The sequence below is a fragment of the Syngnathus scovelli genome, chromosome 9, assembly GCF_024217435.2.
Source record: "Syngnathus scovelli strain Florida chromosome 9, RoL_Ssco_1.2, whole genome shotgun sequence".
Lineage (NCBI taxonomy): Eukaryota > Metazoa > Chordata > Actinopteri > Syngnathiformes > Syngnathidae > Syngnathus > Syngnathus scovelli.
Genome location: NC_090855.1, coordinates 17398078 through 17411866, shown reverse-complemented (window position 1 = coordinate 17411866; position 13789 = coordinate 17398078). Strand labels below are relative to the sequence as shown.

At 44.6% G+C, this 13789-nt stretch overlaps 1 long non-coding RNA gene across 1 annotated transcript; it reads right to left on the bottom strand.

Annotated features, from left to right (window-relative positions):
* Positions 1 to 3272: 3272 nt before the first annotated feature.
* LOC137840625 (uncharacterized) lies at positions 3273 to 8761 on the bottom strand. Its single transcript, XR_011087418.1, has 2 exons — positions 4249 to 8761; positions 3273 to 4143 (listed from the first exon to the last, which is right to left on the bottom strand). It is a non-coding gene; the product is annotated as an uncharacterized lncRNA (long non-coding RNA).
* Between the last annotated feature and the right edge of the window lie 5028 nt (positions 8762 to 13789).

The following is a 13789-nucleotide window of genomic DNA, read 5'->3' as shown; positions in this document are numbered from 1 at the left end:
CCATTTTGTGGTTGTTCACGGCTGCAGGCGAAGACTCGGATTGGGTTTCAGGGGCCCTGACACTGAGAATGACAGGCTGGTTTGAACACTTGTAAGACTATCTCCAAATGTAGCTGCTTCCATCAATTTGCTGGTAATGTTTGTTTACCAAACTTCAAATTCTTCTAATAACAGAGGTCTCGTTTTTATATCGTAAATCCTGCAACTCATCCTATTTTTTGAGCTACATTTTATCTATCTATAGTTCCAATTTAATCGGACAGTATGTTGTCTTCAGTATCATTATTGAAAATCAACTCATCGAGGTCTGCTTTCCACATCAAGCCCTGATCTGTATGTCTTGACCTATCACATGTTATTGTCATGCTTGCTCAAAAATGTGACTTAGAGTATGGTGCTGTGAATTCTCAATCTCCCCAATGAAATTGGATCTCCCCTCGTAGTTCTTATCTTTCTCATGTTCCTATTAGCCTGCAATTGTCCAAATCAAAAATGTTTTCTTTTAACTGTCTTTCTTTTGAACCTCTAAATCTCTCGTGTTGCTAAACTATCTACACCAGAACAAAAAATTTACCACAATATAACACCAAATGTATTCGAAAATTCATTGTCATAAAGTGTTGTATTATTACTATCTTCCACTATCTGTCCTACTCACTCCCCCCCTTTTGAGGCTTGGCAACGCCCATGCCTCACACCTTGACAAACTTTTTGGGAGAATGCGTTCTTTACTACATACGATTCCATCATCATTTAATTTGACTTTCTTTCCAAAACGCTTCTCAATTTCTCAGTTCACACATCTTCTACATGTGTTACTGGTTCTCCAGTTTTTTTTTGGTTTTTTTTTTTCTAGTTAATTATCAATCCAAAAGCTACGTGTTTCTTTCTAACATTCAACCTGCTCAAAATCGTTCTTTCATCAAAGTCGCTCTACTAATTTTCCATAGTAGTCGCCAACAACTTCAACCATTCAACCTGTAATTTCTTTTCATTCAGGCTATCATTCATCAATGTTCATTTGCATCTCACACGCAGTCTCCAAAAAGGAGTCTTTCTATCACATTGGTCCCAATTCATCCAAGCTCACCACACAACATTCATATATCATTTTCAACTTAGGTTTCCTGGTAGAACAATCCACCAATTCAAAAAAGACTTAACTAAACCAAACAACTGGCAAATTAATCTGAATTTTTTTCTTTGTTTTTAAATTTGAAGAACTCAATCTCTCAGATTTAGCTTGCATTTAGAATTTTGCATAATCTTATAACACAACCAATCAATTATTCCTATTAAATGTAGCATTGCAAAATCTTAAATTCACAATTTAGCTTCTTCCAATTCCTGAAAGCATGTTCTGTCATTTTTTTTTTTCCGAATTTCTCATGTGGGCTCGACACTTTACATGCACTAGTGTGGATTAGTTTCTGCTTGCAAACAGATTTCTTTTTCCTCTCATTTTTATCTTTCAAAATCATTTCTGTTCTGCGGTGCAAATTGGATAGACCACAGTCTAGCAAATTTTTTTTTATACTAAAACTTTAGCCAATGTTCATCATTTTAACATATACGCACACACATGCACAGCTCTCGCATGCAAAAGGTAGTTCCCAGCAACAATGATTCGTCACAGGCTGGCCATTTCCTATGGTCGATCATGAGCTGGTCCCTCCCATGCACACGAGGACAGCACATTCTAATTTTATTTATTTATCTTCTAGAAGCAAGTTGCATTTCTTTACCACTTGATTTGCATATTTTAACTTCAGTGTAACACAATTTGAGCTCTAGTCATTTGTAATTTGGGCATACAAACAGCATTGTCATACTTCTTGGATGGACAGGACTTCTAATAATCTAAAAAAAATTCTAATAATCTGACAATGACATGTTTTGCTGTCATATGGGCATCTATTCTTTCTTTCTCTGTATGAGCATAAGCGGTCAAAGAGGAGGAAGCTTGTCATGCTAAAAATGAGGCTTTTCCTCTTTTCCTTCCTCCACCCTTTGATTGATATTGTTTTGCAAAACGACACTCTCGTGCGAAGTGTCCTCGTCTCCCACAGTTCCAACAGTTGTCAGAATCTCGTGGGGGTTTTGAATTATATGGCGGCCTGCGACCTTGTTGGCCTCTACCTCTCCCTCTAACCTGCTGGGACCCTTGGAAGAAGACTGTTGTATCTTCATCTAGTTCATCATCATCATTATCTAGATGAAATACATCAGAACTTTTGCCTTTTTTGATCACTTTTCCAGCATGTCTGGCCCATTGCATAGTTGTTGTCACACTTGCAACATCCACTTCCACCAAATGTTTCCTCACCAAGTTGCCTATTTCAGGGCGGAAATTAGTGAGGAGCGCATTTTTAAGCTGTTGTTGATAAGCACCCTCAGCTGTATCATTGAATGGGATGCCACTATGCACCCTGAATTCTTTTTCAAATCTCAATTGAATGGCGGCCTCATCACTTTTCAACTTTCTATCTTTTGTCTTTTGGATTTGTTCTCTTCTTTCTTGTGAAGCTTTCAACCACATTTTAGCACAATCCAATTCACTCTCTTTTCTTTTCTTTTTCAGTCCATTTTTCTTTTTATCCACACTCTCTTCTAAAACATCAACTACTATCTTCCACACTTCAACTCTCAACTTCCCTTCTACTCCATACTTTTTCTTCCACTTCGGCATATATTGCATGCAATTAAGAAATCTACTCGCCATGTACTTCTCATCTCCGTCAAGAGGTAGAGATTTACCGTTTTTATTTCCCATCTTAATTTTAGTAGCTTAAGGTTTTACAATTTTTTTTTCTTTGAGGATCCTCAATGCAGGTTTAAATTGACCTTTCAACAAATTACTAGCCTGTTTTATTGCCATGGATCAACGCTAGAACTGCTTCTTAGTCAATTTATCCTACCAGTCACACACTCAATCACACAAACTCCAGCGCTTTTTTAGGCCTATCCAGGGATGGGTGTAAAACCCTCCCAAACAGCTTTGGAAAAACGGACAAAAGAAAAAATCTACGCCCTTCTTCAATTAAGAAAAAGAAGCTCTGTTTTTCTTAGCCCGTTTCTTCCACTGGGACTTGAACCCAAGCTATTCTTTGGCTTGGAAAAACATACAAAGAAAAATCTACGCCCTTCTTTGATTAACAAAAAAGAAGCTCCGTGTTTCTTAGCACGTTCCTTCCACTGGGACTTTAACCCAAGCTGTTAGAGATTTGCTCACTCCAACTTATTTTGCAAGAACCAAACAGAAGACAAGCAAGTTCTTTTAGACACCTGCAGGTGGAGAGTCCATTCGTCGCTGTCTGAACAGCGATTATCGAATGAAGTCTAAAAGTCTCCTCCCTGCAAGGGCATATTTATTAGGAGGAACAGAGTGGGGGTGGGAGTGGACAGGTTTGGTGAACCCCCGGCCTCTGATAAGATCAGAGCAGGGGGTGTTTTACACTATTGTGGGAAACAGACTCTGCATTGTGAGGGCCAGACGTGATTGATTTAATTATTACATTGTGAGGGCCAGACGTGATTGATTTAATCATTACAGTCTACATTCCAACATAATCATAGGATCAAACTAACCTGAAAACCCTAACATCTCCCTCCTGATTTATCATATGATTATGCCACCCCAAACAACAACGATAAGCAAGAGAAAAAAAACATATATACGTATAATGAAGAAAGTAGAATGGTAAAAATAAAAACAACAAACAATGATAGCAACACTTTCCAGTGAAGATGAGGCATTACCTCAACACCCCAGATCAAACTTATTGTGTAAGCGAAAAACCTGCTGGCCAGATGTTATTAGCAGGAAAATTCTTACACGGCCCCGTTGCCACAGGCGGCCAGAATGCTATCAATAAAAAAGAAAAAGAAAAACACAGAAACAGTACATCTGAGGGAAGAGCGCAAGGACAACTTTGTCTCCGACGGACCATACTTTATGGTCATCTGGAACGTTCGCACCCCAGACAGGGTCATGAGGGTCAAAGGTTGCAACTGCTCTGCGTCGAGTCCAGAAGAGTTGTGTGCTCCTGTCAGCTGATGATGTCATATCCTGTAGGTGTGGTCTGTCACCCACACTGGTGCACACACTCCTGTCCAGTTGGCGGGCAGCATCGGATAAACCACCTGAAATGGCTCTCTTATCTTGACACTCATCGGTGATGTCCAGAGCTCCCATCCAGTTTCCTCCTGGAGAGCAGTCGTCGTTAATGCAGACGTGGGTCTTGTTACCTTGGATGTAACATGTGTAATTCACTCCAGCTGGTCTCTCTGTGTAGGCCACTTGTGGTATTGTTCGTCCTTTAACAGTCACATTGAGATTTGCCCAGAAGTGTTCATCATAGGCACCGTGTTTCGCTTCAGTGACATTCATTGCTCTGGCCTCCAAGCGAACTTGCGTGGAGGAAGGTGGGAGTTTCGAACACACATAGCACGCCTCCTGTGTGTGAGCTCTCACAGTGAACCTGAGGGTTGTCCACCTGTGAGGGGGAGAGATCAGGCGGCAGTAAATTTGCATTGGACACATCTTTCAGTTTGAGCGTCCTGATTAGATAATCTGCCCAGGACTGCTCTTCATCTGTTGCTTGCAACTCTCGTAGTCAATTGTAGTGCCCATTTAACTGGCAAATAGGAGTTTTTTTTTTTTTTTTTTGTTTTTTTTTTTTTTGTTTTTTTTTTTTTTGAAACAAGCTCTACAAAAAAAAAATGTTTGTTTTGTTTTGAAAATGTTTTGAATATGAATCAAATCCATATGTTGTATAAAGCTGACTGACCTGCCCCAGTATCCCTCCTCTTGAGCCATGTGACGCGCACCATGGCTCAATATTGCAGCCCATTTGCATCGGTTCTTTGGTAGGGTAGGTCATTTATAGATGCCATTCTCTAATCTTGCCCCTGTTTTGACAACTAGCTTAGCAAGTAAATGGATGGCCTCCCCGAATGGGGAGCGACTCAGCTAGCAAATGATTAGACATTTTCACTTTGTTGTAGTTTCTTTATTTACTTTTCAATCGTTTTCTCATTGTTTATCACAAGAATCTTAGAAATCTGAATACAAATCAAAACGTATGTTTTATTTTACTCAATTGTATGATTTAGAGAATCCATATGTAGTAAAGTTTTGTAGTACTACATATGATTTCATCATCATTTAGTTTGACTTTCTTTCCAAAACGCTTCTTAATTTCTCAGTTCACACATCTTCTACATGTGTTACTGGTTCTCCATTTTTTTTCTAGTTAATTATCAATCCAAAAGCTACGTGTTTCTTTCTAACATTCAACCTGCTCAAAATCACTCTTTCATCAAAGTCGCTCTAATTTTCCATAGTAGTCGCCAACGACTTCAACCATTCAACCTTTCATTCAGGCAATCATTCATCAATGCTCATCATATGTATCTCACACAGTCTCCAAAAAGGAGTCTTCCTATCACATCGGTCCCAATTCATCCAAGCTCACCACACAACACTCATATATCACTTTCAACTCAGGTTTCCTGGTAGAACAATCCACCAATTAAAAAAAAAAAAAAAAACTCAACTAAAACAAACAATTGGCAAATTAATCTGAATTTTTCTTTGTTTTTAAATTTGAAGAACTCAATCGCTCAGATTTAGCTTGCAATTAGAATTTTGCATAATCTTATAACACAACCAATCAATTATTCCTATTAAATGTAGCATTGCAAAATCTTAAATTCACAATTTAGCTTCTTCCAATTCCTGAAAGCATGTTCTGTCATTTTTTTTTTCTTCGAATTTCTCATGTGGGCTCGACACTTAACATGCACTAGTGTGGATTATTTTCTGCTTGCAAACAGATTTCTCTCTTTTTCCTCTCATTTTTATCTTTCAAAATCATTTCTGTTCTGCGGTGCAAATTGGATAGACCACAGTCTAGCAATTTTTTTTTATACTAAAACTTTAGCCAATGTTCATCATTTTAACATATACGCACACACATGCACAGCTCTCGCACGCAAAAGGTAGTTCCCAGCACCAATGATTCGTCACAGGCTGGCCATTTCCTGTGGTCGATCATGAGTTGGTCCCTCCCATGCACACGAGGACAGCACATTCTAATTTTATTTATTTATCTTCTAGAAGCAAGTTGCATTTCTTTACCACTTGATTTGCATATTTTAACTTCAGTGTAACACAATTTGAGCTCTAGTCATTTGTAATTTGGGCATACAAACAGCATTGTCATACTTCTTGGATGGACAGGACTTCTAATAATCTAAAAAAAAAAATTCTAATAATCTGACAATGACATGTTTTGCTGTCATATGGGCATCTATTCTTTCTTTCTCTGTATGAGCATAAGCGGTCAAAGAGGAGGAAGCTTGTCATGCTAAAAATTTGGCTTCTCCTCTGCTCTTTCCTCCACCCTTTGATTGATATTGTTTTGCAAAACGACACTCTCGTGTGAAGTGTCCTCGTCTCCCACAGTTCCAACAGTTGTCAGAATCTCGTGGGGGTTTTGAATTATATGGCGGCCTGCGACCTTGTTGGCCTCTACCTCTCCCTCTGCCTAGCTGGGACCCTTGGAAGAAGACTGTTGTATCTTCATCTAGTTCATCATCATCATTATCTAGATGAAATACATCAGAACTTTTGCCTTTTTTGATCACCTTTTCAGCATGTCTGGCCCATTGCATAGTTGTTGTCACACTTGCAACATCCACTTCCACCAAATGTTTCCTCACCCAGTTGCCTATTTCAGGGCGGAAATTAGTGAGGAGCGCATTTTTAAGCTGTTGTTGATAAGCACTCTCAGCTGTATCATTGAATGGGATGCCACTATGCACCCTGAATTCTTTTTCAAATCTCAATTGAATGGCGGCCTCATCACTTTTCAACTTTCTATCTTTTGTCTTTTGGATTTGTTCTCTTCTTTCTTGTGAAGCTTTCAACCACATTTTAGCACAATCCAATTCACTCTCTTTTCTTTTCTTTTTCAGTCCTATCTTCCTAGCCACACTGTCCTCCAAAACTTCAACCACTATCTTCCACACTTCAACTTTCAACTTCCCTTCTACACCATACTTTTTCTTCCACTTTGGCATGTATTGCATACAATTAAGAAATCTACTCGCCATGTACTTCTCATCTCCGTCAAGAGGTAGAGATTTACCGTTTTTAGTTCCCATCTTAATTCTAGTAGTTTTAGGTTTTACAATCTCTGTCTCAAAAATATTATTATTATTATTATTATTACTATTATTACTTATTTATTTCTTTGAGGATCCTCAATGCAGGTTTAAATTGACCTTTCAACAAATTACTAGCCTGTTTTTTTGCCATGGATCAACGCTAGAACTGCTTCTTAGTCAATTTATCCTACCAGTCACACACTCAATCACACTAACTCCAGCGCTTTTTTAGGCCTCATGGCTCGGACAAACCAAAGCCGTATCTCATAGCTCGGATAAACCAAAGCCGAATCTCATAGCTCGGACAAACCAAAGCCGAATCTCATAGCTCGGACAAACCAAAGCCGAATCTCATAGCTCGGACAAACCAAAGCCGTATCTCATAGCTCGGACAAACCAAAGCCGTATCTCATAGCTCGGACAAACCAAAGCCGAATCTCATAGCTCGGACAAACCAAAGCCGTATCTTTAGCGCTTTAACTTACTTGTCCCCTGGTTCGTTGCACCGCCGGATCCCGTCAATCCACCTCTGTCAGACGAAGGCAGACCTAAGATGCTGGCCCAGCGAAGAATTCTCTTCCCAGGACTTTCTTTTCCAGGTCCTCCTAATCGACGCTGGCTTGTCGACAATGCAGCACGTCCTCCTTCGCCGGTCAGATGGTGGGTATGAGGATCCCGGGTTTCGGCACCAAAATGTTAGAGATTTGCTCACTCCAACTTATTTTGCAAGAACCAAACAGAAGACAAGCAAGTTCTTTTAGACACCTGCAGGTGGAGAGTCCATTCGTCGCTGTCTGAACAGCGATTATCGAATGAAGTCTAAAAGTCTCCTCCCTGCAAGGGCATATTTATTAGGAGGAACAGAGTGGGGGTGGGAGTGGACAGGTTTGGTGAACCCCCGGCCTCTGATAAGATCAGAGCAGGGGGTGTTTTACACTATTGTGGGAAACAGACTCTGCATTGTGAGGGCCAGACGTGATTGATTTAATTATTACATTGTGAGGGCCAGACGTGATTGATTTAATCATTACAGTCTACATTCCAACATAATCATAGGATCAAACTAACCTGAAAACCCTAACACAAGCCAGATCCCTCAAATCGGAAAAACAGACAAAGAAGAGTCTACACACTTCTTCGATGAACGAAAAAGAAGCTCTGCCTTTCTTAGCCTGTTTCTTCCACTGGGACTTGAACCCAAGCTATCTCCCGTGCACCTCTATGTGTTACGCGTTTAACAACACAACACAATTTCAAGCCTTTAACTTACTTGTCCCCTGGTTCGTTGCACTGCCGGGTCCCGTCAATCCACCTCTGTCAGACGAAGGCAGACCTAAGATGCTGGCCCAGCGAAGAATTTCCTTCCCAGGTCTTTCTTTACCAGGTCCGGCTAGTGGACGCTGGCCCGTCGACGGTGTACAGCGCGTCGTCCTCCATCAGCCAGATGATGGGTATGAGGGTCCCGGGTTTCGGCACCAAAATGTTAGAGATTTGCTCACTCCAACTTATTTTGCAAGAACCACACGGAGACAGGCAAGTTCTTTTAGACACCTGCAGGTGGAGAGTTCACTCGCTACAGGAATGAAGTCTAAAAGTCTCCTCCCTGCAAGGGCATATTTATTAGGAAGAACAGAGTGGGGGTGGGAGTGGACAGGTTTGGTGAACCCCCGGCCTCTGATAAGATCAGAGCAGGGGGTGTTTTACACTATTGTGGGAAACAGAACAACTTTGATTGCTTCCCCTGCAGCTGGTCAATCAAGCAGAGGAAGCAACCACTTCATCTTACTCTGCATTGTGAGGGCCAGACGTGATTGATTTAATCATTACATTGTGAGGGCCAGACGTGATTGATTTAATCATTACAGTCTACATTCCAACATAATCATAGGATCAAACTAACCTGAAAACCCTAACAGTTCTGGACTTGTTGACGGCAGCACAAGGTGGTGTGTGCCACATCATTGGGACTTCCTGTTGCACATACATACCAGGAGAAAATGACACCCACATAAACGACGCCATGAATTCGCTGAAGAACTTACAGCAGGCCATGTCTAAAGACAAGGTCCCACATCAGTTTGATTTCTTTTCATGGCTATTCTCTGGCAACTGGTGGCAACTGCTGTTGAAATTGCTGTCTCCTGTGCTTGTTGTGCTGGTGGTGTTGTGCTCGTTTACGACCTGCGTTATCCCATGTTTGAAGTCTGCTGTGTCGAAGTTTGTGTCCTCTACTGTAGCCCAAGTTCATATACAACTTCTTAGAGATGACGGATGTGATGACAATAATGAGACGTGGATTGCGTAGATGCTGCTCTGTTGGGCATGTTTTACAGAAACTTGATGATTTAACCATCAAAAATGCTTCGCAAGTGATGGATACAATGATGTACTGTTTCTGTGTTTTTATTTTTAATTTTTATTGATAGCATTCTGGTCGCCTGTGGCACAGGGGCCGTGTAAGAATTTTCCTGCTAATAACATCTGGCCAGCAGGTTTTTCGCTTACACAATAAGTTTGATCTGGGGTATTGAGGTAATGCCTCATCTTCACTGGAAAGTGTTGCTATCATTGTTTGTTGTTTTTATTTTTACTATTCTTCTTTCTTCATTATACATATATATATATATATATATATATATATATATATATATATATATATGTTTTTTCTTACTTGTCTTTGTTGTTTGGGGTGACATAATCATATGATAAAACAGGAGGGAGATGTTAGGGTTTTCCATGTTATCTTTATCGTAGGATTGTGTTGGAATGTAAACTATAATGATTAAATCAATCTTCTCTTGCCCTCACAATGCAGAGTAAGATGAAGTGGTTGCTTCCTCTGCTTGATTGACCAGCTGCAGGGGAAGCAATCAAAGTTGTTCTGTTTCCCACAACAGTGTAAAACACCCCCTGCTCTGATCTTATCAGAGGCCGGGGGTACACCAAACCTGTCCACTCTCACCCCCACTCTGTTCCTCCTAATAAATATGCCCTTGCAGGAAGGAGACTTTTAGATTTCGTTCCTGTAGCGAGTGATCTCTCCACCTGCAGGTGTCTAAAAGAACTTGCTTGTCTCCCGTGTGGTTCTTGCAAAATAAGTTGGAGTGAGCAAATCTCTAACATCAACAAGCTTCTTTCAGCGCAAAGCCTTCCAAAAGTCACATTTGAGCCGCCGAGTCTCGTGGAGTGCGAACATAAGGAGTTCGACATACACTTACGGCGTTATCGCCCAGGATGTCCAGCTTCTTCATCAGATCACTGATGACGATGTCCGGGGGAAAGGCGCAAGGAGCAATGTAAGGTGTTCTGGGACCTCGGGTTAAGGTTAGGGTTGCGAGGGACGCCTTACGGTCCACTTGATGTCCGGGCCCCAACCGTCGATGGGCGACAGCTGCACTGCTATGTCCTTCGGAGGGGTGTGACAGACGACATAGTGCTCCGGATCCACAGGCTTGTAAGTGCCCGGAACAGAGTCTTGCACGGCCACAAAGCTGTACGTGACACCGTGGGCTGCGCGAACTGTGTTATGCAGCATAGTGTGGGGCATCTTAATGTACACTAGACTGTTTGCGGGCGCCGGGTCCACCACCAGTCCCGTTTCGGGTACCGTGATGGTGGGAGAACTGCCCGTTAGCTTCTTGCACAGCTCTGCGTGGGTGTACGGGCGCCCGGTATCTTCATTTCTCACATCGATGTTACGTTCTTTGCACATGGCGACCACTTGTCTCATAGACATCGTTCTCATGCACTCACGCATACTTGGAATACGTTGGACGCTGCTGCTGCCACTGCTGCTGCTGCTGCTGCTGCTGCTGCTGCTGCTGCTGCTGCTGCTGCTGCTGCTGCTGCTGCTGGCCACCGCGGGCCGATGCGAGGCTGATGTAACGGTACTGGTCTGCGGTGAGCCCGAGAGTCTGGCCACTATGGCCGCTTTGTCAACGGCTCTGCCCCTGTCCATGATCACAATATCCGGATCGCTGCACATAAACTGGAGTTGAGTAGTGTTGTATTTTACCAGGACGCGATCCACAGCCTCATCGTGGAGTGGGTGACTCATGGTGCAGTCGTTTTCATTAGGCTGAACTGTCTCTTGGAGCGTGCGTTCGGCCGGGTGAAACAACATCTCACACAACGCGTGCTTAGTCAGGGGCATGCCTCGCTCATTCAGGTAAGGGATGCCCTTTTCCGTGCACATGTTCTGCAATTGCCCAGAGCCTTATTACGGTTGCCCGACTGAACTAGATACCACCATGATCGAGACGCCCACACGTTACGAGAGCACCGTCATCGACGCCCCCAGTTGTCCCATTGAACCGACACGGGTTACAGTTAGGCAGTGTGACATATCCACATTGCGCATAGCGGCCATTGTGTGCATACATAGTGCAGCAGGCTCTGGGCTGCTAAGAGAATGCCAGCAGCTGGATGATATTCGAGTTGGGGAGGCAAAAATAACCAGAGGCTATAACCTTCCGGCCGATTTTGTCATCCACACCGTAGGCCCTGTGCTGAAACACGGCAGTGTCCCAACCACGCAGCAAACCCGGCAACTGATGGGCTGCTACGTGCAGTCTTTGTACGAGGCCATGAACAACCACTTACGCACAATAGCGTTCCCGTCCATCTCTACAGGTGTGTACAACTATCCCATATGGACAGTGTGCGGGCCTTTGTAAGGCAACACCCACACGCGTTCAATTGGATCACATTCTGCCCATACAGTGCGGCCGACCTGCAGGTGTACCAGGAGGTGTACGCGCAGTACTTTCCATAGTTGGCCTACACCAGAGCGCTCGGGTCGATCCTGTTGTTCTTGAGCACGTATGCCATGTGCTCGGGCTTGATGAGAATAGTGCCGCAGGCCTTTGGTATGCTGACTCAGCAGCACTCCCACAATATGCAGGTACACACAAATGTGCTGCTGCTGGATGCGCACTCCAGGCATCTTGTCCTTCATGAGCCTGATGATAGTGCCCGACTTAACGTAGTACATGGGTAGCTGGACCTCTGGCCACCCTGAGATGCCGATCACTTTGAGCAGCTTCTCGGTAACAGTTTTACTGTTGTTATAGTCGAGGCCCATGGTGATACGGGCGCACAGGTCCACAATGTACTGGTTCTTTATGTGGGCGATGACCTCTTGCAGCACACTGTTGGACAGTCTATACTCAGTGCCCATGGCGCTGAGTAGTTGCTCTTTTACTGAGTTGCATGACAGTGTGGCCTCTTTGCGCAGTGGCTGCTCGGTGTCTGCCATTTTATTATATAACGCTCTGTTGCCTGAGCAGCTCTTTACGCACATACGCAGCCTGCAGATGCGCAGCGTACACTTTGCTACACACGGCGCCATAGCCGGCCGTGACAAAGAGCTGATCACATGCATTTATGACGCTCTTCATGTAGTACAGGCGGTCCAACGGGTACACATCCTTGGTGTCGCTCCAGTGGTCATAGTCTAGGATCCTGCCGCCGAGGGGCGCTTCAGGCACCCCATGCTGGTGCCTGAGCACGACGTACTCGACGCGCGCCCCGCACACGACCGCGCGCCCCTGAAGCCTCATGCGCTCAGCGAGTTGGGCCTGGGCAGGCATCTGTTTGACAAGCTCCTCTCTGAGGGCGGCACGGTATGCATCCCCTGTGCCATAACGGCACCTCTGCTGCGCCACCTCCTGCGCCTTCTTGGGGTTCCGTATGCGGTACGAGCCCCGGTCATTGCACTCACCGCCTATGTCCTGTACGCTCTTGGTGAGCACAAAGTCATTGTCGGGCAGCGCCCCGGGCACCATGATGGCCGTCATCATGTCGCTGGCCGTGACGTGGGCCCGGGGGTCTTCTTGGAGGATGGCGGTCATGACGGCTGCATATATGTTACGGGCGCACATGGCACTGTCCCGCCTGGACAGCATGACGCCCTTGCTGCCTGTGCGGGTCGTGCCGTCCCTGGCCGCGGCTACATACACGTACCTCTTCTTTGTGAAGATGATGAACTTTGTATAGATGCACTGCTCGAACTCGAGACGCACGGGCTTATCGAAGAACGACGACACCGTGTCGCTGGCGTCGATGGCCAGGTCCCACAGCTCCTCGAGGGAGGCTGTACGTAGCACGAGTCCGTGTCGCCGTAAACCATGGTGGCCCCCACCACGGTCCTGAGAAGCTCGGCGGCTCTCTTGATGAGCTTGCGCCCACAATACGTGACGGTCATAGCCCCGGCCATGAACGGTAGATATCCCCTCTGTGTGCCCATGGTGCCGTACACGGAGTTTGCGCTGATCTTGTACGCCAGCTGTCTCTTCTCCAACACCATGTACAGGTCCCTGTCCTTGATGTCCTTCATGCGACGGCGTATGGTCGCTCTGCTGTCCAACAGTCCCCTGAGCACCTTGGGCAGCACGCCCTCAAACTCTCGAGTGAACCTGTAGCTGAACGTGTTGCACTTTGTGCTGCCGGGCACCATGGCTGCGTACCGTACTTTGAGCTGTTGTATGCGATCCCTGAGACGGGCGCGCTCTTGCTTAGCTTTGGCCGGCAACGCTGCGAGCGAGCACTGCTGCGCCCCTATCTCCCGACCCAAAGCCTCCTTCTCGGCGTACCGCGGGGCATGCTCGCAGCCCTC